The sequence below is a fragment of the Rhinolophus sinicus genome, chromosome 1 (assembly GCF_057876585.1).
Source record: "Rhinolophus sinicus isolate RSI-liver-muscle chromosome 1, RSI-T2T, whole genome shotgun sequence".
In the NCBI taxonomy this organism is placed as follows: domain Eukaryota; kingdom Metazoa; phylum Chordata; class Mammalia; order Chiroptera; family Rhinolophidae; genus Rhinolophus; species Rhinolophus sinicus.
Window position 1 is genome coordinate 146424500 of NC_142501.1, and position 27208 is coordinate 146451707.

The 27208-nt window shown below is 41.3% G+C and overlaps 1 long non-coding RNA gene and 1 pseudogene across 1 annotated transcript in view; one reads left to right on the forward strand and one right to left on the reverse strand.

The window, feature by feature from the left end:
- LOC141568315 (uncharacterized) overlaps positions 1-27208 on the forward strand; it is a 696414-nt gene that overhangs the window by 94791 nt on the left and 574415 nt on the right. The gene's annotated exons all lie outside the window — the stretch shown is intronic.
- LOC109451672 (small ribosomal subunit protein uS2 pseudogene) lies at positions 23432-24348 on the reverse strand (annotated as a pseudogene).

Below are 27208 nucleotides of genomic sequence, written 5' to 3' on the forward strand. Positions count from 1 at the left end.
TACCAAGCAATGGATGCTTTATCACTGATAAGGCCAGAGGCAGCTGGCAGGGCTGCCCCTACCTGGCCCACTTATGCCTCCCCAGAAGGCTACTGGGGCACTGGAATGAGAAGAGAGGGGCTAAGGGGAAAACAGATATTAAGGGAATGGCCTAAAGTATGTTATAGATGATTCCACTCAGTACAGATTTATCCTGATGCCTACAGCTTTTCAGGTACTATGGGCAGTTAGGGGTTAGTCTTGGCCATTTGCCTGGGTGAGATGGAGAAAAGGAGACCAAAGGATGTAGACTTTTCACTGGCGTGTTGTTCTTGCACCTTCAATTCTCCCACAGTAGAATATTATCACTGTCATATCACAGTGGGGATCCAGCCTGGGCTGAGGGGCTGTGTGGCATGGTGATTAAGAGCAGGGCCAAAGAGCCAGAGCATCCTCAAAACTTACTTGTCGTGTAGCCTCCAGTCACCAAATCTCTATGTGCCTCAGTTTCCACATGTGTATGGTAGGCCTTATTACCTCATAGGGCTGTTTTTGGATTACACGGCTTATGCCTTAGAACAGTGCCAATGGTAATGGTTATACAAGTGTTTCTTAGATACATATTCATATATGTATAGAACTGAATGACCATTCACCTCCCTTCCTCACCGTGCTTCACAGTGGTATTTATTACACTCAGTGAAAACAAGGAACCTCCGAACCCTTTAGCATTTACCAGTGTTGGACTCACCCTTTTGGTAGGTTAAATGTGCGTGCGTGTGTGTGTGTGTGTGTGTGTGTGTGTGTGTGTGTGTGTAAACTAAAGCCACATTTCAAGAAGGGCATTGTGGGGATGGGGGTAGACAGTTGAGAGAGAATTTACCACAGAGAAAGGCTGAGCCTGGCTTGACTAGGAAGATAGATTTCTGAGGCTTGGAGAGGAGAGGGTGCCAGGAGTAGGATGGCAGCTGGTGATCAGACCTGTCCTGCCTGACTATTGGGCAGTGTCTTCTTGCCTTGGGGAGAAAGCAAACTGAACTGAGATATGTCACCCCTGATGGAGCACAGCACAGAAGAAGAGAGGTCCTTGCTGTATCATGGGGGACTGTGGAGCACTCACAGGGCCTGGAGGATTGAGACTGGTTCCCAGGGGGACCTGCAGGGATGTGGATCGGAGCAGGGGGAGAGGAAGAAGATCATGCCAAGCAGTGGAAGTTCTCTGGGTTGTCAGCTGCCAGTGGCAGCCAGGGTGGTCCATGTCACAGCTTATGTTCCCTGAAAGCAGATGCTGAGGGGGAGTTCAGTATGCAGGATATTTATTAGGAATCAGTACCTGTGGAGGAAAGGGGCAGGAAGCAAGATTGGTTCAATAGAGAAGTTAAACTGTGATGCAGGCCAGACCAAGCCTCGGCCAACCCTGCTGGGAGCTCAGGCTTGCATGTGACCTGTCAGAGTTGTCCTGAGCGAGCTGAAATGGTTGGGCCTTTGCATCCCCCCTCCATCAGCCACTGGGTGTGGGCTGCCCTGGGAAGGGTGTGTCTTTGGGTGAGAGGCTCTTTGCAGCTAATGGCTGGGACAAGTCCCCACCTGAAGGGGGATCTGGGAGGTGCATCTCCGTGTCCACCAGAGTTCATACAGCCAGAGAAGGGGATTCTTAAGGATCCTTGGAGGAGTGCCAGGAGCTCTGCCAAGAACTGGTGCTCCTTCCTGTATTAGCAAGTAGAGCTTTGGAGCTGATGAAATGTGTGCAGTTAATATTAATGTGAACTTGTTCATACCCAGGACCTGGTGAGATCTGGGACATTCAAGTTACATATGTTAATTGCACATGCAATAATAAATATAATAGAAATAATGAAAAAAAATGACCTAAAATTCTACCACCCCCTCTAGCCACCTGCTCCCTTCTGGTCTTTCTGAGATATATCTGTATCTTTTATAGAGTTTTATCCTGTGTTGATGCTTATTCAAGGGCTTAGATCTTAAAGTATGAACACCCTGTGGGTACAGTGGTCTGGGTGGTGATGAAAGGGGTGTAACGTGGGCCATGTGGGTGAAGCGATGAGACATACATCATTGCTCAACCCAAGCACTAAGTAAAGCATCGGCTGGAGGAAACGAACACTCTGACAGCTCTGACCACGAGCTCCACCCCCTTTTTAGAGAAGCTAATCTTTATGATTAAATGGTAGTGTTGATATCGAGAGTAATGTTCTTAGTATCTTATACCAGCTTGTTTCTTCTGAGTCATCAGCACAGTTTCCCTGAGCTTGTTCATTTTTGCATGTTGGCCTTGGAACAGGCAGCTGCATTTGGGGGTTGATTATTTGCATTTTCAAAAATAGGCTGCTCATACTGCATTGAATTTTATAGTTACTGTGTTCATCGATCAGATCACTCTGTGAGCAGTTACTATTCCAGCTGTATATTTTAATTACACTTGAACAATCAGCCTGTCTTAGTCCTTGAGTAATTTGCTGAGTTTAATTTGTCCTATTGTCTAATTCCGACTTAAATTATTTCATTAGCGTTGGCAGTCCTCTGTTACACACCCTTCCTGCTCTTTTTAAATCAATTTGTCGGAGTTTTAATTATGTAGAACAGTCAATAAAACTTGATGCCAACAAAAGAACTATTGAGGCAAATGGTCATGAAGAATATATGCCCCTTAGATATATTTTATTAATGAACACCCGTAGCGTTTATGCCAAAACATGAACTAATTAATTCATACCCAAATCCATAGGAATGGCCAGTAATTTTATTTTTCATTTAGTTAGTGACAAACTGTGGTGCAGAGAAACTATTATACACTATTGAAAGCTGCAGAGCAAGCTAGAGGAAAATGATTAGGTATTTCTGGATCATGGAGCACTAAAACAAGTGATTTATTTGCAGAGAATCATAACATATTAGACTTTGATCAAAACATTGACTTTTTTTTTTGTACACCTGAAAACATTGACTTCTGGTAACTGTTTATTTTTATACCAAGAAACTGTAGAGGGAAGGGACCTAAGCATCTGATTCAGAGTGGCCTGTGGGCTACACTTGACTCACAGACCTGTCTTCTAGGTTCTACACAATTTTTTTTTTTTAATTTGGAGTTGAATGTCTTTAAAAGGGACATGAGCCCTCCAGCTCCCTACCTCTGCCTTGCAGTCTTTCTGTATTTATTAATTGTTTGTTTGTTTGTTTGTTTGTTTATTTATTTATTTATTTAATTAGTTTCAGGGGCACAAAACAAAGTTATACTTAGACATTTATCATTTATATCCCTCACACTATGTCAATCCCCCTCCCCCCATCCACTATCCCTCTGACATCACACATAGTGCCTTGTAGTCTTGTATTTGGTCTGCTTCACACATAATTAAGTTACCTTCCTGATTCTGTGACACACTTGGGTTTGCCACACTGGATTCTAGTTCAGTGCCCTCACTTTCGGCCAGAAAACGAAGACCCAGAGGGCTGAAGTTTGAAGGTGCCAATAAAATTACTAGTAGAGCTCAGCCTAGAACTTTAGTTTCATGGGTCCACTTCAGTATTTTTTTACATTACACTAAGCAGCCCCTATAAGTTTCCATCAGAGAATTAAAGCAAGACATTTATTTTATTACATCTCTTTTTGGATTATGGAAATAAGGCCTTAAAGCTATAATATAGACCAATGGAATAAATCGTAAGTTTCCTAACACTTAAAAAGTACGTTAGTTTGGTGTGGCATAGAGAATGTTAGCTGCAAGTCAAAAGGCACAGTTCCAGTGTCAGCTGTGTCACTAACCAGTGGCTGTTTGACTTTCCAAACTTCGGTTTCTTCAGGGTACTGCAGTAGATGAGCAATAAGTTCCCTTCCAGCTTTAGGAGCCTATGATTTTTTCATGAACTCCAGTCAGAGAATATACAGGAGGCAGAGAAAGATAAGGCATTCAATTAAAATGCCACCATTCTAGGCAATCAGTTGTCTTCTTGGAAGCATTTTGAAGCTGAGCTTTATTGTCCTTACCCACCTTTTCAGTTAGAGAGGAAATTCCAAACCCTATAGTCTATCTAGGGAGGTGGTTAGTAGTTAATATGCACACTAACACTTAAAAGATCTCTGGAAGAAACTAAATAGGTAATTCAGCGGTCTTGGGACTATTTGATCCCTTTGAGGAGGGTATCGCTAAGCCACAACAGGTATGTCTGCCCGACTGTGAGCTCCTGAAGGCTCTCTCTCATTCCTCTTTGTTTTCTGTGTGCCTAGTCTGGTGCACAGTAGGTGCTCAGTGAATACTGACTGAATTTCTACATTCAGAGAAGGACCAGGGGGTCCTAGTGTTGGGATGAATCTTCAAAATCAAATCTAGCCTCTGTCAATGCAGAAATCCTCTCTACGATATTCTAGGAGGCTGCTCAGCAGGCTTCACTAGTTCAGCCAGTCATTTATTCCATGACTATTTACTGCGTGTCTCCTATGTACAGGGATGATTCTAGGGTGCAGTGGGGACTCAAGGAGGTACAGTTCCTGTATCAGGAAGCCTGCTATTGCAGCTGGAGCATTATCACTGACTGGGATACCCTCTGTGTGACAGGTCTCCCTTCGAGCAATGGCCCACTCTCAGCTCTTACAAACCACCTCTGGGAAATGAAACCCCTCTCTGATGATACCAGCATCAGTTCTTCCTGACATTTTCTCCATGTGTCCCGGGACATTGCTCTAGGACCTCCATTCATGAGAGGATGCCATTGTCTGTCACCCAGCTTTCACCTTGAGCTCAGTTTCAGCCACCATTGAACATCTCCTAAACCACCAGCATGTGGGTACTTACCTGTGCCAATGGCCACACTTACCTTCAGAACAACTAGGCTCATGCTTGGTCCTGGGACTGGGGCCAGCAGATGACACTTGTATTTTTCCTGGTTGGGCAGAAAAAAAGCAACAGTGACCTGCCTTGTGTTCTGGCCTCCTGGGGGATTTTATTACATGCTTAACAGGGGCAGTTCAACCCTTTCTCCAAAGCCTCAGTGCATACCCGCATACCAGCTTGAGAATTTATGTTTGAAGTTGGAATTAAGGAAAATCTGAGTGAGTACAGATGGGGCGCAATACTGCAGATGGGCAGGCTGGGCCTGAACATAAAGTCCTGAACACAGGGTCTCCATTCTCCACCAGCACCCTGTCCAATCGCTTGTGAACTCCAATCCGTGCTCTTGGGCGTGGCATTGCTGGCTCTCTGTGGTTCGCACATAACCTCCCTTCTTAACTTCATCGCCCATTATTTGCCCTCATAGAGTCTTTGCCTTGGCTCAACAGAGTTTCTCACTGTTTACTTAATTCTCCCTGTTTTTTCTCCCTCTACTCCTCGCTAGGCTTTTGTCTCAGTTTGGAATTCTCTTCTCTACCTAGGAGACCCTTCCCTCCCATCTCTGCACGCCCAAAGCCTTCTCAGCAGTTAAGGCTCATCTACCTTGCTACCACCTCCATGAAGCATTCTGTCATTCATGATGGTTCTCCCTCTCCCCCGACTTCCTCCCCAGCAGGAATTATTCACTCCCTATTTTGAACTTATATAGAACCTGATCTCTGCTTCTCTTTCAGCGAGTATCTGCTTTTAAATCGAATATAATTATAATTATCATTAAATGGTAATTACACCAGGTTAAGCTCCTTGGAAACATGGTCCTTGTCTGATACCTTTGAGTTTTTTCTACAGGCCAGGTGGAGTGTTTCGTACTCAACACATACTAAATAAATTGGATAAATTTATCTCAGAAATTGCCAGTCATTAATATCTAAACATCACTGTATAAAATCAATTCACTATATAGGTCAGTCTCAATACAGTCTTAAAAAAAAAAGTGACAGCTGTCTGGAATTCCAAAAATACTTGAAAAAGCCATTTTAATCTTTATAAAAACCATCTCTCAAAAATATACGAAAAACAAACAAGAAAACAAAAAGCGAACCTAAAATCAAACAAAAAGGATTTACCTTCACAACGTATAGCATAACTTTAAAAAATCATGTTTCTCCTTATAGATGTCACCAGCCCTACCTGAGCACACTCACTCTCCCACACTCAGCTTTAGGAGGCTCTCCTGCTCCCTAGCTTCTCCTCTTGCTAATCCACTCCAATTGGTCTCCCTGGGTTTTCCAGTTCTTCTCTCTCTTGGCCTGTAGCAGAGTCAAAAGCAGAGTTGGTGGGGCTGGACATGCCATGATTCCTCTGGAGACGTGAGTCGGAGAGTTTATGAGTACACCTCTCCCTCACTTTTAGAAGCTGTCATGCAGTATTTAAATTCACCATTCAGAAGCCCCAAATGGGAATCACCATGACTTTCTAATTAAAAAAGAGCCTACTCGGGGATTAGTGGCTGACAGCCTCTTTTCTGAGCTGGGCCTTTGGAGCAAACAACCTCAAATCAGGGTGTGTGCAACCATGGTCAGTTAGGTGAAAGCCGATCTTATTGCTAGCTGGCAGCCATCAGCTTCCCAGCTGTGAATGAGAAAGTGAAGAGCCGGAACCTCCTAAGCCATTAGTTATCTCTCATGGCAGGCCTCCCCTCCCCTTGTATGAGGTGACAGGAAGCATTTTTCAGCTTGTGCTTTCAGAATGTAACTAGTGTAGTATTTTTTATTCCAGTACTGCTTGGCTTGCTTCATTTGCTTTTATGACAGTGCTTGGGTATGATTAAATGACAATTTAATGTGTATAATAACTCATTTAAAGTTTTAGCGAGGGCTTGAATGAAGGTGATGGGGTTTGAGCACATAGTGGAGCAAACTGTACAGTTTAAACCTAAGCCAGAGGCAACTTAGAATGATTTCTTATCTTGGCAGAAAACAGCTCCATTTTCTACATTCTTTCCGTTCCCCTCAGCTTTTTTTCCTTTACATGTAGTTCTACTTCTTGGTTGTACAGGAAAGAACACAGGGGACTCAGGGCTTAATCCTCATCCTGTGTACTTTAGTTTCTTCCTGGGGTTTGTAAGATATCTGGAAATTATCTTGGGTCACTGAAATTCCTCTTAGCCTGAGGCCTTCTGAACCATGATGTGGAGGGTTCAGAAGGTTTGGGAGGCCAACACAGTCCCGAGACTATTTTTCTGTTCCTGTCAGAACATGAGGAGAATGTAACTTGTCTTTTGCCTCATATGTGTCTTTTGAGGGTGGTCAGATGGTGTTTGGTGATTTGTTTTGCCAGCATGCAATGAGCAGCTGGTACAGGAGAAGGGGAGACTGGGAGATGAGTTCTCCGTCCTCTGCAGGAGAGCTCATGCTGAATCCAGGGCTCTGGCTGAGGGGAACAGGTGCTATGACCCATCCCCTGTACTGCCATTCTAGGCTGACCTCTATGGTTGTGGCTCGGGAGAGGACAGGCAGAAGCCTGACCCAATGCATTGTTCTAACTTTATACATTTCCTGCAAATGGAAGTGGGCTGAATGGTAGCTTTTCTCTATCACCAGAGCTTTTTGGAGCTTAGACTCTTCACAGTCAGCTGACGACGACGTGTTGGCTTGAGAAGAAAAGGTTCTTTTTTGTTTGTTTGTTCTACTTTTTCATTGAAATGGCAATTCACAGAGTACACCATATTTATAATAGTTGAAACATAACCACTAGCAACCACTAGCAGTCCAGAAATCGGCTTGCTGGGAACCTGGGACACCTGCTCCCATAGAGGGAGAAGACCTGCTTGGATGTGAGCAAAACAGCAGAAATTTCAGAGCCATTGCTTTTCAACCTAGATGTTCTTCATTCTGATTTCAGGAACCCTGAGTTCCTGGGGATGTCCTGGGACGTCCGCCCCTAGGAAACATTTTTGGGTTCCTTATATTCTCTCAACTGCTTTGTGCCAGAGTGGGTCTAAGCTGTGCCAGGCTGGCAAGGACAGAAATGACCCAGTTTCCAGAGATGTGGCCCATCATGATGTTCTTTTTTTTTTTTTTTAATTATTACATAGTTCTTAAAATTGTGATAAGAATACTTAACATGAAGATTTACCCTCTTAAATTTTTAAGTGTATAATACAGTGTTGTTAATCCAGGTACTGTGCTGTACGTATCTTATATACAAGAACTTACTCATCTTGCATTCATCTTAGTCACCAAAACCTTGTACCTATTGAACAGCAACTCCTCATTACCCCCCATCCTCAGTCCCGGGGAACCACCACTCTAGTCTCTGTTTCTGTGAGTTTGATTACTTTAGATTCCTCATATAAGTACCATCACGCAGTACTTGTCCTGTGACTGGCTTGTTTTGCTTGGCATACTGTCCTCCAGGCTTATCTGTGTTGTCGCAGATTGTAGGATTTCCTTCTTTTGAAAGGCTGAGTAATGTTCTAATATATATTTCACATTTTCTTTATTCATTTGTTGATGGACATTTAGGTTGTTTTCATATCTTGGCTGTTGTGAATAATGGTGCAGTGAACACGGGAGTGCAGATAGCACTTTGAGATACTGATTTCGTTTCCTTTGGGTATATATATCTAGCAGTGGGATTACTGAATCATATGATAGTTCTATTTTAAATTTTTTGAGGAACCTCCATACTGTCTTCCATAGTGGCTGCATCATTTTATTTTCCCACCAACAGTGCACAAGGGTTCCAATTTCTCCACATCCTCACCAACATTGTCTTTTTTTCTGCTTTACTGAGGTATAATTGACAAATAAAGTTGTATGTATTTGAAGTATATAATATGATGATTTGACATACATATACTTTGTGAAATGATTACCACAATCAGGTTAATTAGCACATCTCTCACCTTATATAGTTACTTGTGTGTGTGGTGAGAATGCTTATGGTCTACGTTTTCAGCAAGTTTCAAGGACACAGCACAGCATTATTAACTATAGTCACCACCATGCGGTGCATTAAATCCCAGAGCTTATTCATCTTATACCCCAAGGCTTGTACCCTTTGATCAACATTTCCCAGTCTCCCTCAGCCTCGAGCCCCTGGAAACCACCATTCTACGCTCTGATTCTATGAGTTTGACTTCTTGTTTTTAGAGTCCATATATAAGTGAGGTCATACAGTATTTGCCTTTCTCTGGCCAATTTCACTCAATATACCGTATTTTGCCATGTATAATGCTGCCATGTATAATGCACTCTTTTGCCCAAATTTGTGAGGGAAAAATAAGGATGTGCATTATACATGGATAGTGTTAATTCCGTTTCCCTGAAAGTTTGAGCCGAAAACATGGATATGCATTATGCTTGGGAGGGAGCGCATTATACATGGCAAAATACAGTAATGTTCTCTAGTTTCATCCATGTTGTTGCATATGGGATGATTTCCTTCTTCTCATGTCTGAATTATATCTATATATATCTATCTATATCTATATCTATATCTATATCTATATCTATATCTATATCTATATCTATATCTATATCTATATCTATATCTATATCTATATCTATATCTATATCTATATCTATATATATATATCTCACATCTTTATCCGTTCATCTATTGATGAACACCTTTTCATGTACCTGTTGGCCATTGGATGTCTTTTTTTGAAAAATGCCCTTGCGATATAGACTTCCGGAAAAATGGCGGAGTGAGGTGAGCCTCTGTAAAGCTCCCCTGGAATTTACAAAGAATCGAACAACAAAAACTCCACAAAGGACTCCCTGCACAGCAGACAGGCAACACGAAGAGGCCCACTACCGACTGAAATCACCTACAGGTGGGAGATCCGCGCGAGTGGAGGGAGGAGGAGGAAAGGGAGAAGTGCGCGGAGACGGAGCCGTGCGGGCACAGGATGCAGACCTAGCTCAGTGCGCCGAGCTCGCTGCTTCCCGGAACTACCGCAGCTGCGGGAGATCGGACTGCTAGGGCTCCGCCAGGGCTCCACAGGGCTGAGGGGACAGCATATAACACGGCTGAACCCAACGCTCACGGCAGAGGCCTCGGAGAAAAGACTGAGGGAAAAAGGCTGAAAATGGTGGTTTAAGCCCGCACTGCCAAGCAGAGAACGGAGCCTTAGGCACTGAGACTAGCCGCCCCCTCCCTCCCCTCCCAGAGCTCGCCCCGCCCCCACCTGCCCGGTGCTAGAAGCGAAACAGTAGCAGTGTCAGATCAAAACAACAGAAAATTTGCTGTTTTGAGAACTGTGGGCCGCAAACACAAATTCACAGCCCAACTAGTTCCAGCAAAGGGGAGAGAGCTGTGGAAGCAGGACCAGCTGTGGTGGTGGTTGCCGCCATTGCTCTGGGCCACCTCTCACAACTCACCCCGCCCCTGACCCCACCTATCTGGGCGGATCCCTGCAGGAGTAAACAGAACTGCTGAAATATACGGGCTCTGAATCAGCAGCTGGAAGAGCTTTCGAACATCAAAAGCTCTCCGCATACCCACCGGGACACTGCGCCCTGTGACCTAGACGAACTATTAACAGAGGAGAAGCCCGTCTCCCAGGGAATCCCCCCATTGCGTGAGAAGTTGGAATAGTGCAGAGAAAACATAGCACTACTGTGTGGGAGAAGAAAAATAAGTTGCAGTTGGAGAAATAATAAAACATTCTACCAACAAGTTCTGGCAAACAAAAGAAAGACCGCTTTCTATCAACCTGTTGCAGAAGTCACTCCTGTAGATGTCTAGGAAGAGAAATAGTAAACCAGTAATCGCCATGAATAACCAAGGCAACAAGATAGCTCAGAAAGAAAGTGAAAAATCTCCAGAGAAGGCACTTAAAGATACAGAAATATGTGACTTAAATGACAGAGAATTCAAGATTGCAGTTCTGAAAAAACTCAACGAGATACAAGAAAACACAGATAGGCAGTTAAAGGAACTCAGAAACTCAATCAAAGAACAGCATGAGCATTTTACGAAAGAGATTGAAATCTTAAAAAAGAACCAAATAGAATTTCTGGAGATTAAGAACTCAATAGAAGAAATTAAGAAGGAAATAACCAGCTTAGGTAGTAGAGTTGACCAGATGGAGCAAAGAATCAGTGACATCGAAGATAGAAACCTGGAAATGACACAAATTGAAGAAGAAAGAGACTTGAGCCTTAAAAGAAATGAAAGAACTCTACAAGAACTTTCTGACTCCATCAGAAAGAGCAATATAAGAATAATGGGCATACCAGAAGAAGAAGAAAGAGAGAAGGGAACAGAGAATATATTCAAACAAATTGTCGATGAGAACTTCCCAAATTTGTGGACAGAACTGGACCCTCGAATCCAAGAAGCAAATAGAACATCTAGTTACCTCAATCCCAACAGACCTTCTCCAAGGCACATTGTATTGAAGCTGTCTAAAATCAACGACAAAGAAAGAATCCTCAAGGCAGCCAGGGAAAAGAAGACGGTAACTTACAAAGGAAGGCCCATTAGATTATCATCAGATTTTTCAGCAGAAACTCTACAAGCCAGGAGGGAGTGGAACCAAATATTCAAACTATTGAAAGAGAGAAATCATGAGCCAAGAATAATATATCCAACAAAGATATCCTTTAGATATGAAGGAGGAATAAAGACTTTTCCAGACATACAGAAGCTGAGGGAATTTTCTAATACACGACCTGCACTACAAGAAATACTAAAGGAGGCTATTCGACCACCATCAACAGGGACAATTTGTGGCAACCACAACTCAAAAAGGGGGAGAGTAAAGGCCTGAACCGGAATATGGGAATGGAGAAAGTAAGCGTGCTGAAGAAAATAGAATACTCTAAATATCAAACTTTCTTGTACATAAACTTAAGGGTAACCACTCAAAATAAATCCAGAATTGAAATATATACTGAAATAAAAGAAGAAACAGAGGGAAACATCATAGAATACCACCACACAGAAATAATAGACAACAACAAAAAGGCAAAGAAACAATGGAGACACAACCTTACCAGAAAACTAAGGATAGAATGACAGGAAATCCTCACATATCAATAATCACCCTAAATGTAAATGGACTGAACTCACCAATAAAAAGGCACAGAGTAGCAGATTGGATCAAAAAACTAAACCCAACCATATGCTGTCTCCAAGAGACACATCTCAGCTACAAGGACAAGCATAGACTCAAAGTGAAAGGGTGGAAATTGACACTCCAAGCAAATGGTACCCAGAGAAAATCAGGTGTAGCCATAATGATATCAGATGAAACAGACTTCAAGGTGAAAAAGATAACAAGAGACAAAGATGGACATTTCATAATGGTGAAGGGGACTGTACAACAAGAAGACATAACAGTCATCAATATTTATGCCCCCAATCAGGGAGCACCGAAATACACCAAGCAACTACTAACAGAACTAAAGGGAGAAATTGACCAAAACACAATTATACTAGGGAACTTAAATACATCATTGACAGCTATGGATAGATCATCCAAACAGAAAATAAATAACGAAATAGTAGCCCTAAATGACACATTAGATGAAATGGACATAATTGACATTTACAGAGCACTTCATCCTAAAACATCAGACTATACATTCTTTTCTAGTGTACACGGAACATTCTCAAGGATAGACCATATATTGGGACATAAAATCAGTCTCAACAAATTTAAGAAGATTGAAATCATACCATGCATATTCTCTGATCACAAGGCTTTGAAATTGGATATCAACTGTAAAAAGAAAGCGGGAAAAAACACAAATACATGGAGACTAAACAACATACTTTTAAAGAAGGACTGGGTCAAAGAAGAAATTAGAGGAGAGATCAAAAGATACATAGAAACAAATGACAATGAAAATACATCCTACCAAAATTTCTGGGACGTAGCGAAAGCAGTTTTAAGAGGGAAATTTATCTCATTACAGGCCTATCTCAAGAAACAAGAAAACTCCCAAATAAATAACCTCATGTTACACCTTAAAGAACTAGAAAAAGAAGAACAAGTAAAACCCAAGGTCAGCAGAAGAAAGGAAATAACAAAAATTAGAGCAGAACTAAATGAAATAGAGAACAAAAAGACAATAGAAAAAATTAATATGACAAAGAGCTGGTTCTTTGAAAAGATTAACAAAATTGACAAACCCTTGGCTAGACTTACTAAGATAAAAAGAGAGAAGACACTGATTAACAAAATCAGAAACGTAAAAGGGGAAGTTATCACGGACACCACAGAAATACAAAGGATCATCCAAGAATACTATGAAGGACTATATGCCACCAAATTCAACAACCTAGAAGAAATGGACAAGTTCTTAGAAACATATAGCCTTCCAAGGCTGAACCATGAAGAACTGGAAAATCTAAACAGACCGATCACCAGTAACGAAATTGAATCAGTCATCCAAAACCTTCCCAAAAGCAAAAGTCCGGGACCAGATGGCTTCACTAGTGAATTCTACCAAACCTTCAAAGAGGATCTAATACCAATTCTGCACAAACTCTTCCAAAAAATTGAAGAAGAGACAGTACTCCCTAACTCATTCTATGAGGCCAACATTACCCTGATACCAAAACCTGGTAAGGACAGCACAAAAAAAGAAAACTACAGACCAATACCTCTGATGAATACCAATGAAAAAATCCTAAATAAAATTCTAGCAAATCGAATACAACAATGCATTAAAAAGATTATTCATCACGACCAAGTGGGGTTCATCCCCGGGGCACAAGGATGGTTCAACATACGCAAATCCATCAATGTGATACATCACATAAACAAAATAAAGGACAAAAATCATATGATTATATCAATTGATGCAGAAAAAGCATTTGACAAGATACAACATCCATTTATGATTAAAACACTTAAAATGGGTATAGAAGGAAAATACCTTAACATAATAAAGGCCATATATGACAAACCCTCTGCTAATCTCATAATTAATGGAGAAAAACTGAAGCCCTTTGCTCTACGTTCAGGAACACGACAGGGATGTCCCCTATCACCTCTGCTTTTCAACATAGTGTTGGAAGTCCTTGCCAGAGCAATCAGGCAAGAGAAAGAAATAAAAGGCATCCAAATTGGGAATGAAGAAGTTAAATTATCACTCTTTGCAGATGACATGATGCTATATATAGAAAAGCCTAAAGACTCCACCAAAAAGCTATTAGAAACAATCAACGAATACAGTAAAGTTGCCGGGTACAAAATCAACGCACAAAAGTCCATTGCCTTCCTATATACTAACAATGAAATCTCAGAAAAAGAAATACAAAAAACAATTCCTTTTGCAATTGCAGCAAAAAGAATAAAATACCTAGGAATAAACTTAACCAAGGATGTGAAAGACCTATATGCTGAAAACTATAAGACATTTTTGAAAGAAATTGAAGAAGACACAAAGAAATGGAAAGACATTCCATGCTCATGGATTGGAAGAATCAACATAGTTAAAATGGCCATATTACCCAAAGCAATATACAGATTCAATGCAATCCCCATCAAAATCCCAATGGCATATTTTAAAGAAATAGAACAAAAAATCATCAGATTTGTTTGGAACCACAAAAGACCCCGAATAGCCAAAGCAATCTTAAGGAAAAAGAACAATAATGGAGGTATCACACTTCCTGACTTTGGCTTGTACTACAGGGCCACAATAATCAAAACAGCATGGTATTGGCAGAAAAACAGACACATAGACCAATGGAATAGAATTGAGAACCCAGAAATAAAACCACATAAATATGGACAGATAATCTTTGACAAAGAAGCCAAAAACATACAATGGAGCAAAGACAGCCTCTTCAATAAATGGTGCTGGGAGAATTGGATAGCCACGTGCAAAAGAATGAAACTGGACTGCTATTTGTCACCATGTACCAAAGTTAATTCAAAATGGATCAAAGACTTAAGCATAAGACCTGACACAATAAACTGCATAGAAGAAAACATAGGTACTAAACTTATGGACCTTGGGTTCAAAGAGCATTTTATGAACTTGACTCCAAAGGCAATGGAAGTAAAAGCTAAAATAAACGAATGGGACTATATGAAACTTAAAAGCTTCTGCACAGCAAAAGAAACCATTGACAAAATAAAGAGGCCACCAACTGAATGGGAGAAGATTTTTGCAAACAGTGCCTCCGATAAGGGGCTAGTATCCAGAATATACAAGGAACTCATGCAACTCAACAACAAAAAAACAAACAACCCAATTGAAAAATGGGCAGAGGACTTGAAGAGACATTTCTCCAAAGAGGACATACAAATGGCAAATAGACATATGAAAAAATGCTCAACATCACTAATCATCAGAGAAATGCAAATCAAAACCACAATGAGATATCACCTCACCCCAGTCAGAATGGCTATCATCAACAAGACAAATAATAACAAATGTTGGAGAGGCTGTGGAGATAAAGGAACCCTCATACACTGTTGGTGGGAATGCAGACTGGTGCAGTCGTTATGGAAGGCAGTGTGGAGGTTCCTCAAAGAATTATGAATAGAATTGCCATATGACCCAGCAATCCCTCTCCTGGGTATCTACCCAAAAAATCTGAAAACATTTAGAGATAAAGACACATGTGCTCCAATGTTCATTGCCGCTTTGTTTACGGTGGCCAAGACATGGAAACAACCAAAATGTCCTTCGATAGATGAATGGATAAAGAAGTTGTGGTATATATACAAAATGGAATACTATTCGGCAGTAAAAAAAGATGATATAGGAACATTTGTGACAACGTGGATGGATCTTGAGAGAGTAATGCTGAGCAAAAAAAGTCAGACAGAAAAAGCAGAGAACCATGTGATTTCACTGATATGTGGTATATAAACCAAAAACAACAAAAGAACAAGACAAACAAATGAGAAACAGAAACTCATAGACACAGACAATAGTTTAGTGGTTGCCAGAGGGTAACGGGGGCGGGGGGTGGGGGGGTGGGAGATGAGGGTAAGGGGGATCGAATATATGGTGATGGAAGGAGAACTGACTCTGGGTGATGAACACACAATGGGATATATAGATGATGTAATACAGAATTGTACACCTGAAATCTATGTAATTTTACTAACAATTGTCACCCCAATAAATTTAATTAAAAAAAAGAAAAAAAAGAAAAATGCCCTTGCCCATTTTTAAATCATATTATTTGTTTTTTGCTATTGAATTGTGTGATTTCATCATCTATTTTAGATATTAACCCCTTATCAGATATATGGTTTGCATATATTTTCTCTCATTCCATACATTGCCTTTTAATTTTGTTGATTTTTTTCCCTTGCTGTGCAGGAGCCTTTTAATTTGATATTATTTTTTGCATATTAAAGTTGTGTTTTAATTCTTAGATTAGTACTGAGAAAAATAACTTTTTATTTTTTCCTTTTATAACTATCTCTTGGCTCCAGACCAATTAATAACTCTAATTAAATGAGTTTAGCTTTACTAACAGTCTGTGCTTTATTGTCAATCAGAAGATTTTTGCAAAAGGTGGAGGAAATCAGGTTTCAGTGGCCCATTCTTTTGTTCTTTGGAAGGTGTCTGAACAGGAGTGCCTCAGCATAGCCGACCTTGAAGATTGTTTCTGAGCGAGCTCCTGAGAGAAGTGTGAGTGAGCAGACAATGAGGCTAGGAGTATTTTTTTTTGTGGAAGCCTTTTGGATCCAAGTGGAAATGAGTCTCTTAATTACATGTGACGTTTTTGTTTTGATTGATTGATTGATTGATGTTGTTTTTTTCCTACATGAGGAAGTAGTTAAATTCCACAAAGCACAACAACCATATTTTGGAATGGCAAGTTTTAAAGTAATTTTGTTTGCATCTCAATGGCCATTTTCAAAATTGGGGCAAGGAGGATGGTTTTAACATTCTGAGAATAACAGGGTAGCCAGAACATCAGTGAGGATGCCACTTTATAGGGTAGTCAGAAGGAGAGCTGAAATCACAACCTCTCATCTGCTGATAATAATGCAGAGTGAATTACAGGGTGTTTTCAGGCCAGAGCATTTGTTTCCATAGAATAGGCCTAGATTTGAAAATGCTTTTTGGATTAGCAACCCCATTTCTCCTTCACTGAGGGATAAGGGACTTGAATACCACTTTTGTGCTCACTGGCTAATTGTGTGTGTGTGTGTGTGTGTACACACGTGTGTGCACTGGTGAGAATGTGTGTACCCATGCATGCTCTGAGGGTAGGGGAGGGATAGGAAAGGGCTATGCAGGAGGAATATGAGAGATAGATAGGAACATACATACATGTATTCCCAGTCACTTGGGTTTTGTACCTGTGTTTTTTCCTTGGTGCTGAATCCCAGCTATAGGTACTAGAAGGAGAAATGGGCACATCGTAGGAGAATGATGAAAAAGATGTGGGGTGGCAAAAGGGCCATCTGATCTCTGTCTTTATTACCAGTGCCTAATAGCTGACTCTGAAAGCTAAATTTCAATTCTCTCTCTCTCTCTTTTTTTTTTTTTTTAAAAAAAACACATTCAACTTAATTTTACCTCCTAGCTTAGAGGATTTAGCTGAACACTGAACATTTAATCTAATCAAGATGATGCTCATCACTGTTTTCAGTCCTTCCTGAGAGCTCTTTTAAGTCATTTGTTAACTCAATAACTTAAATGGCATTCACAGGACAGTCACAAATCTAAGAGAGGAGGCTAGGCCCAGGCAGAAAAGGGGAAGAGAGATGGCTAATTTCACCTTGTGGTTAGAAGGACTCTGGATTCAGGGATGTTTATGATGAGAAAGGTGGAGACCACTATTTGCTATCCTCGTAGAGTGGAAAAATAGTTCATGAGTTTTAGCAACAGTGTAAAGACTATGCCTTGCCAAGGAGAGCTTGCCAGTTGGGGGAATGTGTCCCTTTGTATCAATGGAGGCTTTTGAAGAGAGAGTGTCCCTTTTAATACTTGCATCTGTAGGAATACATTGTCTGCTCACTGATAACTGTCTCAAATACCCAACCTAGCCTTTCAGTTCCACTGAACAGGGAGGTGTGTCCCATAAATCTGGTCCAGCTGTTGGCATGTGAGGAAAAGATCTCTGCTTCCTATCAGGATGGTACTTCAGGTGATTTATACAGGTCTTAGTTTCCTGATAATTCTTTACTGAGCCTGTTACTTCCAGCTAATTGGAGGTGGACACATCTGTGCATCACACGCTCCCCTTTCTACTTCTGGTATCGTCCTTTATGTTTGACACTTTCCACCAGGGTGAAGGAACAAACAGCAATGCTCCCTTCTCTGTGATAGGTCCATGGCCACATCACTGCCAACATCTCCGTGAAGATGCAGCCGTAGTGGCTTATCTGGACCACAGGGTGAGACATGATAAACTGGGTATGGTAGGTCCTGAGTCCCCCGATAAAACCATCTGGCCCATATAAGTGTTTGATTGTAGCAGTTAAACTCTCAAAATCTCTTTGCTATCTGTGTCCCCAGAAATAGGAGCTGAGGGACTGGATGTTTATACATTAGTCTGCGGCAGTAAACGCGTTCCAGAACGGAGGGCTGCTAAGCTTAAATCACACTGTGTCTGTTACGCTTTAGTATGAGCTAATCAACCCCTCTTTCTGCAAAGTAGGCTGGGTAGTTCTTTACACTTGCAGAATGAAATGAGGAGTTTACACACCAGTCCCTAAGCTTGACAGCTGCTCCCTAGGTCCCCTCAGCAAAGCCTCCCAACCAGGTGTAGGCGAGAAGATACTGTGTGAAGGATGGCAGAGAGCTGTTGTGTTCTGTGCATGAGGACACAGCCGCCATATAGTTCTACAGGGAGGAGTAGGGACCAAAATCCAGCTTGTGCTTCAACACAGTGTCAGTCTTGAGGAAGGGGGCCATTTTTTATTATTACTTTTTTAATTTGCAAAAAGCCCTCTCTGCTTGTCAAGCTTTACACCATCAGAAGAGTGACTTTTTCTTGTTTGCACAAAGATCCCGTATACACTGTGACCCTTTTGCATGTGGCATTCCGTGAGTTCCATTGTATAGTGTACAGCCACCACAGGGGCTGGAAGAAAATGTAATGACAATCCATTTGGTCAAGTTATTCCATTAGGACCAAAAACATTTGACACACTCAGACTTTGCAGGGATATCATTGTGGTTTGGGAGGGCCTACTGGAAGCAGGACAAGCGGAAGTAGGATGGGGGCTCTCCTTTACGGTTCCCCTTTTGTATGCAGCTTTTACAGTGGTATCGTAAAGGGAGGGAAGCTGAGTTACAAAGAACAGCAGAGTAAATTTCAGCAAATTGATACACTCTTACAAAGAGGAAGGCAATGTAAAATGTTCCCCAAATGTAAATGTTGTCTTTGGGCTGTCTTCAAGAAATGCCTTAAATCCAGTTGCTCTGGCTATACGGGTCTCATTTGATCAGCAGTCCTTCAGTTTCACAAAGGCTAATACTGTTTTGTTTTCAGAAGGGAAAATGTACCTGTGTTTGCCTTCCTTTGCTTTGTAAAACTGAATTGCAGAGAACTCATGAATAATAGAAAGAACACGAAGGACTGTGAAATTAACACGGGCATGAAACAGAATTTCTAAAAGGGGAAACTGCTGCAGGAAGGCTTGCTTCAACCTTCCGCAGACAGGGTTTTACAAACTGGGACATGTTAGTATTGGAGGGTGTTTCCTGCTTTCAGGAAGCTGAATATTTTCAAATCTTTAGGTCAGATACGTATTTCTTATGAAGATCTGCAAGGGTGGAAACGATGGTGGTTTATGGCTCCAGTGAGGAACATAGGTCAAACTGTGACATTTGTCAGTGGGAACTACGATCTTACTCTTTAATAATGAAGATAGCTAACTTTTATTGAGCACTCACTACGTGCCTGGCACACATTTTCCCACATGAATTCATAACTGCCTAGTAAGGGAGGTACAATGATCTCCATTTTACATATGCAGAAACTGAGGTGCAGAAAGGTTAAGTCACACAGTCATTAAGAGATGGGGCCAATCCAAGTCTGAGTGAGTGACTCTGGGGCTCGCCCTTTTAATCACCACAGCACTTCTTCATGTTTATGTGTCCTCTTAGCCCTTCGTGTGCAAAGCCCTCCTGCAACTCACTGTGGTGGCCTGTTGGCCCTCCTCCTTTTCCTGTCCACTCCCCACAAGGCAGCACCCTGCCCTGTAGATTCCTCATGTTCCAGGTTCTCTCCATGTTGTCTTGGGGTCATGTAGAATAAGTGGGAGAAGAGGAAGTATCCTACAAGAGTGTGCTTTATTGGATCAAATACTACTATGGGTTGTTTCTAACCCAGAGTCACCACAGTATATGGGACAATGCTTAAAAACTGTAAAGCAGTGCATAAATGCACATAGCTAAGAGTCTGAGCTTTGGAATTAGATCTGGGTTTCATTCTTTCATTAATTCACTCATTTGTGGATTGCTTATTGAGCATTAACTATGTGGTAAGCATGTGTTAAGTGCTAGGTTTTAATTCCAGAATCACTGCTTACATCTGTGGATCTTGGGAGATTTATTCAATCTCTTTAATGAGAACAATAGTTACCTCTGGGCTGGTGTAATATTAGAAGTGGGCACATAGTATGAGCTCAATAAATGTTGTTATTAATAAAAGGATAAAAAAGTGCCGTTGTTGAGCCAGTGCCTGCTTCTGTTACTTTCCCTCAGGGCCCTGCCTGCCAAGGTTTTAGTAAGCTGGTGTGCGTCACCAGGGCCTGAGAAGTTAATGTGCAGCTGAGCTATCAGCCTTTGTAAAGGCTTTTTAGTGAAATAACTTAGCCCAAAGGAATACCTAATTCGGGGCACAATGGCAGACTCAAATGGAGGTCATTTCTGCAAGGGACTTGCACATCAAACCATCAAATATCTGCCTGCATCTTTACTTTAGTAACTACCTTCACCTGGCAGTAAGCAGCTTTCCTTCTGTCTGATCAAAGGAATCGGTAGTTGCTTAGGAAATAGGGATAAAATTATATTAAATAATGAAAGAATTTCCATTTGTCCTTCTAGGTATTAGTAGCTCACCTCTGTTTAATGCATAATCCACTGATGTTGGCACTTCATGTTTTTCGAATGCCCTCAATCACACTACTTGGCTAATCTAATGTGATTCCGCTAATAGGTTTTCTATCAGCATTTATGGACCATCTCATTCATCCACCTTTCTGCCTAAGAGAAGCGTGTATATGCAGCAGGCCTGAGCTCTCTTTCCCAAAGCAATTAATTCTGTTTGAAGATCAACGTGTAGAATTTGGGATTCCATTGTGTGTTCCCCAAAACGGAATGGAAGCCAGTTTCTCTCTTTCCCAGTTCATGAAAGAGTAAAGAATGAGTTTTGAAACAATTATGTTTTTAGAGTAAGGCTTTTCAAAACCTCCAAAAAAAACCAAGGGTTAGTAATAGTAACTACTTGCAGGTGGTTTAAGTTATTAGCAGGAAATAAGAGTGCTCCTTCTCTCCCCCACTCAGTGGCCTCCAGTGGCTTCCATCCCACTCTGAGTTCCAGCCACACAGATCCAGACTGTGGTTGCAAAGCCCAGTCCTGTCTGGCCCCTTGTTCTTTCTGACCCCATTTCCTGCCAGCCTCTCGTTGCCCACCTTGGTGCAGGCCCATATTAGCTTCTCCGGTACTGCTAGTCTCCGTCATGCTGAGGATACTTCTGGTATAGGCTGATCTCCTTCAGGTCTCTGTTTGCACGTCAGTATATCAGGGATGTCATCACTACTCCCCTACTTGCTCCGTCCTTTCTGGGTAGTCCTTAACTTCTTTCCCTGCTTTATTTTTCTTCTTAGCACGTATGTCCATCTTACGTATTACTTACTGTCTTGTTTAATTGTCTTTTATGCTGCGGCTGCCTCCCCCTCCCACCCCACATACAATTTAAGCTACTTGAGAAAAAGAAGTTTTCTATGTTGTTCACTGCTGAATAGCCAGGGCCTGGAAATGTGCCTGGCATGTAGTAGGTGCTCAGTGCATACATGTTGCATTTATGGATGGATTATTTAGTTTTTAGTTTATTAAATTCCACTCTTGGTGTTTAGAGAGAACAACAATAATATCTTACTGTTATATAGAAATATAGGGGTTCTTGGATACTTTTCAATCTACAAAGGCTACTAAAAAGCTAGTATTCAAAATGCCTGGAACGTAGCAAAAATCTACCTGGGATTCCAGATAACTCAAAATATGGGAGTTGTGGTAAAACCAACTGAAAGTAGGATCTGCATGGTAAAAGAAATGTGTATGTAAATGAAAATCGCATTAAAGACCCAGATCAAGGACTAAAAGTGGGCCCAGGAAGAGAAAGTAACTGGTTTGCAATCGTAACTTCCTTCTTAAGTTACTTCCTGACCCATAATTATTTTTCTAACCTCTGGGACTCTTTACTATTTTTTCTACAGGGAGGTGACTTTTCCCACTTTTTAAAACTGTATTATATCTTATTGTTTCAGTCATTTACTTTGAGATCTTTAAGCAATGGCATGTTATTTGTAATGAGCTAAGGAAGGCACCTTGGCTCCTTTGAAATTTTCCTTATTGTTAAAACTAATGCAGTGAAGTTGAGCCTCCTCCTGGGGCTTTCCTGTAGTCATTGCGTGCTATCGGTAAATATTCATAAACCTGCTGTCATGGAAATGAAATGGAGTGCCTCAAAATTACTTTGGGGGCAGAAAGAAGACCCTGAAGAGTGAAATGGGAGGATGCATTTTGTTTTCAGATTTGGAATGAAGAAAGTATTCCTTTTGTGAGTGGATGACGTGCTCTGCCCTGGGGAAGAATTCCAAAACGCTGAGCAGATTGTGTTCAAGGCAACACTTGCACAGTGTGGGGGCAGATTCTATCCACACCTGAGTGGGGCATCTCAGGGGCTGGTGGCAACTTCTGAGGAGTGCTCCTCAGTGAGAAGACTGTGGGCACTGACTGTGTTTTGGAATATACCTTAAAACTCCTTGATGCTTTTTAGAGGATTAGTATTATTTTTAGAAACTGTTTATTTTGTGTCAGCCTTATTTCCATTTTATTTAAGAGTTTGTGGAAGTGAAGCAGGATAGATAGGCTGGGAAACTGACAGCCCCCTCCAGGGTCCAAGGGAGGTGCCTCACTGGTTACACAAGTAACAGGTGACTGTTTCCAGCCCCTGCAGCCAGAGAAAAACAAGAACCAGTGTCACGCAGCAAGGCTGGTCCCTATGACTGGGGACCTGACCTTTAGCTAATTTTAATGTCATTTGCACTGTGGTTACTGTGACTCCCATCATGCATCCGATGCCATGACAGTTCCGTAGGAACCAAGTAAGAGAGAAAATACGGGAAATGGAGGGTCCCTTCTAGAGGGAGGAGATGAATTAACCACGTCAATGGGACATCACCAAAAGCCCCTGATCGTGACTTCCTCGGTAGAACCACTCATTCTCTGAGTCTGCCTGTACTTTTCCTCTCAAGGGTGTACTTGCATTTTCAATAAATCGCCTTTGCTTTTCTGCATCTGTCTTGCTCTTGAATTCTTGGTTCTTGTGCAGAGACAAGAACCCAGTTGCCGCTGCTCCAGGTTGAGTCCTCTCTTGCACATCCTTGTGAGCCTCTGGTGATAGAAGAACAGTTAAAGACCACTCAGCGTGTTGTTCCTACCTATCCTGTGGCCTGAGCAGTGGGAGCTGAAGACCAGTCTTCGGAGACAGACTGAGGCTGATCTTCCATAGGAAACGGCTGAGTAGGCACAGAGGGCACCTGCATGCCTTCAGACCAGTCTGCGACCTCAGGCTGAGCAGCAGTGAACTCAGGAGCTGGAGCAGTCCATTCGCCCTGAAATCCCTCCTTTTCAGCAGCGGCCTGCTGTTCCTTTCCAATCTCATCAGGATCTCTGTAGAAGTAGAGAACAGGCATGACCTCCCCAAGTGCTCACGGGAGATGGTGCCACGCATGCGCAGAACTTCCCGGGCCAGCATCCCCACATCAGAGCCACTGAATGAGCTCCCTCGTTGTTACAAGTGAGTGTCCACATAGCGCAGAGGAGAGTCTGTGTTACACAGAGCGGTGGGCTGCAGGTTAACATAAGATGCTTCTGTGAGAGGCCGGTGGTCAGCCCTGGCATCGGTAACCACCAGAAGTCTCGGCTCCCAGAAGGCTGCCTGGATCTGGTTAGTGATGATCCCAGGAGTAAAACGACCAGCAATAGGAGTGGCTCAGGGGCAGCAGCAAACTGCAGCACAGCTCGCTGGCCGGTATTCCTGACGATATGACGCTGACATCAGCCGGGTTTTCAATGGCAACAATGGCATGAGCTTCCAACAGAAGCTTCTCACAGGTTCTCTTTAGATTTATTATGTAGATGCCATCACTTTTCCTTTTGTAGATGTACTGTTCCATTTGGAAGTCAAGGTTGGTTGACTTCCAAAGTGGGTTCAATCTAAGTGAGTTCCTGCTGCAAGGAATTTGAGGACATCCTTCTTTATTTGTATGACATCAAGACTCCAGACATTGTGACAGTTTCCCTTTAAGTTATGTGGGAACCGAGAACAACACCACATGGGCCCCTCTCTGGGTAATGTGGAAAGGTGAGGCTTTTCCTTAGGCCAATACACATTTACCAAATGCCTCCGGTGAGAGAGGCACAGATGTAAAAAAGAACCCAAGAAGGGCCAGCCTCATCTGTAAACTCATTGATAAATTAAACAATGTCTGATGTTGGTCGTACTATTAGGGTACCTTTACTGTAGTGTTGAATCCTCCTCTCCCCTCCTCCTTTCATTATCTCCCTGTAAGCGAATCCAGGTTCTTGGGTCAAGGGCAGAATGTTTCAGTGATTTTGGTGAATTGATGAAGGTGGTGTATTTAATCAGAGGCTGCTTCCAAAGAGAGGTGTCTGTTCTTTGGAATCACTTAAAGGAGAACTATAATCTAGAAAATTAAAGGCATCAGCAATATTTGCAGTTGTGGAACGTCAAGGTCAGGGGAAAAAAAAAAGCCTGAGAGGGCACTCTTGTCACTGGCTTCAAAGGAGCTAATTCTTAGGGTTATTAGCTGCGTCAATTTACAACGCTATATACTCTTGAACACCAAATGCTCATTATTGAAAATTAAAGAAGCGTGATGCTGAGATTTGAATTATATTTTAGATAATAGATTTTGGAACATGCTTCATATTGTTGAGATTGACCTGACCTTACAACTAATAAAGGTTTCCAGTAAGCATGGAACCTTAGTTACAATACCTTGTTTCCGCTAGTATGAGAAAAACAAGGAAAAGCTGCTTTGTTTTTATTTCCATCGTGGTGCTCAGAAGTAGGCAAAATTCTTAGGTAGATAAAGCCTGGCTTTGGAATCTACGGCTCTACTCTCCTTGGGCTCTCTGTGTCTGAAAGATCTTAACCACCCACTCTATCTTAATCTTTGTTTAGGAAGGAAATATAAGCATCCTGTTTTAAAAGATGGACAATAGCTTAGTGGGTTTACTGAAAGTCAGAGAAAAATGTTCTAATGGCAGATTTTCAGGCTTCCGCTGTCTATGTAGGGGTCTAGGAGGTGGATGGTTACCTACTGGGTCCATGGTAAGTAAGGCTTGTTCAATTGCAGTGACTCTAGCTGGTCTCCCTAACCTTGCTCTTAACTTTTCCAAGCCAACCTACACAGTGCTAGGAATAAAAAGCTTCATTAAATGTGGTTTATTTTTTTGGTCACAATAGTTTCTCAAATCAAGAGTGACTTCACATTATATACTGTCACCATCACAGACACATCTGTCTGGCTTCCATAGTCTTTTACTGACCCTTGACTTCTCCTTCCTCTGTCAATAACCTTCTGGTTCTTCCATTTTTAATCTTAACAAACACATTTCTCATGATACTCTGGACTTTCTTCTTCTAACAAATTACTGTCATGTCTCAGACTTACTTATCATGACTTCCCTGCGTTAGCACTTGACATTTTACCTCCAAAATGCCTTTTGTTCCCAGTCGCAGTAGGCCATATAGCTTTGCTCAAAAAATTTTGCCTAAAAGCCCACTTCCTGGCTTAGCCTATTCTGATCACGTCTCTGGAGAACCCAACCATTCTTAATAATTTTTTAAGGGTATTTCTGGGCAGAAAAAAATTACTTCTGTCTAAGTTAGAGCTCTTGCTTTATGATTGAAGCCCATGTGCTTTCTGTTTTCTTAGAATGTGATAAAATCTTGTCACCCTCTTGCATTTACAAATTCTTCATAAATTTAAAGCTTATTATAAAATTGCCTTTTCACCTATTCTTCCAGCTAGGTACTCTCAGTTTTTATCATCCTTTTCTTACTGGACATGTTTTCCAAACTTTTGATTATTACCTGCAACTTTCTTTTTATATCTAATTCAGAGAGAAATACCATATTTCATTGGTTCTAAAAGGCACCTTTTCCCCTCACATTTTAACACATCAAATTTCAACATATAACAGGATTCATCTTACAATTGATGGCATTTTACAATTATTAATGGCAGCATTTATTTTTTTGGTGATAATTAAAATGAAGGTATATCTTGAATGATTAAAAAAAGCAGGGGGAATTAGTCTGGATTAAAGAGAAATGACAACCAAATGCAATGTGCAATTTTTTGATGAGACCTTGGATTGAAAAAAAATCAAGATCAATAAAAGTTTTATTAATTTAAAAATTGGCTTTATTGAGGAAAATTAACTAAAATTATAATATATATAAAGTGCATAATGTGATTATTTGATATATGTATACATGTGAAAGGATTCCCATCGTTGAGGTAACATTCATCACTTCATATGTTTAGTTTTTTTTTTTTTTTTTGGTGAGAACACTTAAGTTTTACTCTCTTAGTAAATGTCAGTTATTCAATACAGTATTTAAAACCATAGTCCCCATGTTGTACATTAGCCCCTCAGACCACATTCATCTTATAATTGAAAGCTTGTACCCTTTTATCAGCATCTCTTTTATTTCCCTCATCCCTTTAGGCCCCTGGTAACTATCATTCTACTTTCTACTCTTTGTTTCTTTTCTTTTCTTTTCTTTTCTTTTCTTTTCTTTTCTTTTCTTTTCTTTTCTTTTCTTTTCTTTCTTTTCTTTTCAGATTCCACATGTAAGTGACACCATGCAGTATTTATCTTTTTCTGTCTGGCTTATTTCACTTATCATAATGCACTCCAGTTTCATCCATGTTGTCCCAAATGGCAGGATCCTTCATTTTAAAGACTGAATAATATTCCATTGTGTATATATGTATATACGAAGGTATGACAGTTAACTTTGGGAACTTGCCATCATACGCTTACATTGGCAGCACTGTACAAACAGCTCAGTAAGATTTCATAACCTCAGTGTATCAGTGTCTCACAGCTGTGTTCATGTCAACGTGTGGCGGTGTTTTGCTGAGTGGTGTTCATTACTG